The following is a 2,809-nucleotide window of genomic DNA, read 5'->3' as shown; positions in this document are numbered from 1 at the left end:
AAAGAGTTTCACCTAAGTCCTGTAATCCGATGTTCTCGTTATCGGATTTAAATCCGACAACTTTTTTCGCTAGGTGTCGCGCACTCAGATATTATCGATTGTTATGTTCGAAATTAAATTTTGCGGGTTTAGGTGTTGCAGAATCCAAGTTTGTCGGGTTTGTTATCGGAATCAAAAACATGCTTACAAACATGGCTTACGACCATGCAGAGGTGGTAAACGAACTTTACCATTGGCCACAGTGCCTACCCACCATTTTTAAACCAATAAATATTTTTTTTTTATATAAATACATACATGCATACTGGTCTCCCCTCTCTCTGAGTTATTCAGCCATTTTATTTTAAAAAAGTATTAAGAAGTGCTCATCTTCTTTAGAATAGTATCTAGTTTATCATGTACGAATTGCAAATCAATCGATACATAAACGTCGCAGTGAAAAATCCGATTTTCTGGCTTTTTCGACATAAATGCATGAGTAAGAATTTGGTTAAAATTAACTGTAATTGTATTTTTGAATAAGCTATCCAAGCTTCACTAAACTTTACTTTTATATTTTTTTACGCTTCTTGTTGTTTCCGCTGCGCTGTTGTTTTGCGAGAAAAGAATAACGGACCTGCGCATTGCGCAACCTCTTATATATAAACCTTGATTGTAAGGGATTATGTAAGTCTTATTTTATTTGACCTACTAGCCAATGCCCGCCTACTTCGCGGCGCCTAATAAGAGCTTTTGCATTGGCCAATGCAAAAGAGCGTTGAAAAACAAAATTAGTCTGTAAAGTCAAAATTGTTGATTTAAGTTGAAACCACTAAGACGCAGTATCCTCCTCACATATAGGCCAATAATAGTAACGCTGTGATACCATATGGAATACCAATCCCTTTCGGTGCCATGAGCTTCACCGATGGTCTTATTTCCACCTGTGAGATCTCTGCCAAGCATGCGTGATCTTTTTGTATGATCTTGCAACTACAACATTGGTGCGATGCGTATGCCAATAACAGTTCTTATAGGGAAACTCAAGAGCACAGAAGTGCGTTTTCTGTTATAGGAGGGCCAAGAATCCTCGGTGTCCCACAGGATGAAAAGTTTTCCCGTACATAGCTAAATGAGTCGAGCGATCTCTTAAGTATCTTTTAAATGAAGCAATTGTTATACCTACGGTGATCTTTCCTTGTTAATTCACCACTTTTACAATTCGTGGTAAAATTTATGAACTGATTTCTGGGTAGATGCAAGACCGCATGATCGTGCATGGGGCGTCAGAAAACTTAACCTCATTCTTCATTTAGACATCTGAAAACTCGTATAACTTAAACATAGGGCCAAGGCAGACCAACCACACGGGGTTTCTATATATTTCGGCTGCAGCGGCATACATTGGGTTCATTTTCTGCAAAACCATTGCTTACCATAAAATGAATACGTGTTATGAATTTCAACCTTAACTCCAGCGGCACTAATCGGGTAAATTTTTATCAGAAGAATTTTCCATCATACAGGTACATAGCTCACATTTAAAATTTGAACGAAATCGGTTAATAAATACGATTTTTATAAATAACTCTACTCCAGCACCACCTAGCGAGTTTTTTAGTAGCTAGTAATTTGACCATATATGTATGTAAGATAACCTCCGACAATCTGACGGAACTCTATTCAGTGGTTTTTGAGTTTATTCCGAACAACGAAAACGCCATATTTTTCGTCTATCGAGCAACCCACACTTTTTCACAATAATACTAGTATTTTTTGTTCATTATTATTTTCAACTTATATTAAGAATTATTTTTTACTTTTTAGTTTGATATTCTTTGAAAGCGTGTTTTTTAGTTTTTTAAACTATATTTATTTTTAATTTTTTAGTTTTATTTATTTTTACAAGATACTCGATCATCCTTTTTCCGTGATTACTATTACTAACGACAGCGAGGTGCAGACACGAGTAATCTTCTAAGTCATTAATAGTACAAGTTATATTAACAGTGGCTCCCCGATTTAGAAGATATTCAAAGATTTCTATTTTGCCAATATAACCAGCGAGACTCAGTGGTGTAACATTTAAATTATTTTTCACAATCGGCTCCGCGATTGAATAATGCTCGTACAGCATCGAAATGATTATTTTCTACTGCTAAAAGAAGTGGCGTATTGCCAAATTCATCTTTGCAATTAATATCAGTACCGCGATGAAGCAGTGGAAGATAGCGTTACATCATTTATTTTCAGCCATAGACGGGATTTGAAATCATGTCTGGTAAGTTCGTTGTCGCGCGCCTACGACTTGCGCCTTATCCCGCTTGGCCAACTGTACAACAGATAGGGATAGAATGTATTAACACTAATAAGCCGAGTGCTCGAGTCGGAAAGTAAGTAGACGGTATGCATGCGCAGACAGCGTAGTTGTCTCACTTGCTCTCACACAGAGGCTGTGTGAGGAAATTATTTAATCCTGGCGATCCTAATCAGGATAATGTGATAAATTTATGAAATTATTATATTGTCGCTGATTCTTGATAAGTGTACAAAGTTTGAATTAAATCTGTCCGTTTAAATTGGGTCAAAATTGAGTCCAAAGGAGTCGGCTACAAACATACATACATACAAACATACATGTGAAGCTAATAAAAGGGTGTTAAAAAGAAGCAAACCAATCTTCCTAGAAGAGAGAACGCGAAAAGCTAAAAAAGCTAGCTATGTAAAAGTTGGAGTGCAATGGGGTATAGTCATTGCGCTGGGTATGCAGTTACAGTTGCATGGCTATACTCAACCCCGACTCTTGCGTCCTCGTTCGCGCACTCTGGGC

The sequence above is a fragment of the Rhagoletis pomonella genome, unplaced genomic scaffold (assembly GCF_013731165.1).
Source record: "Rhagoletis pomonella isolate Grant_MI unplaced genomic scaffold, Rhpom_1.0 Rhpom_scaffold_00005, whole genome shotgun sequence".
NCBI lineage: Eukaryota > Metazoa > Arthropoda > Insecta > Diptera > Tephritidae > Rhagoletis > Rhagoletis pomonella.
The sequence above is the reverse complement of the archived record's forward strand: the minus strand, read 5'-3'. Positions refer to the sequence as shown.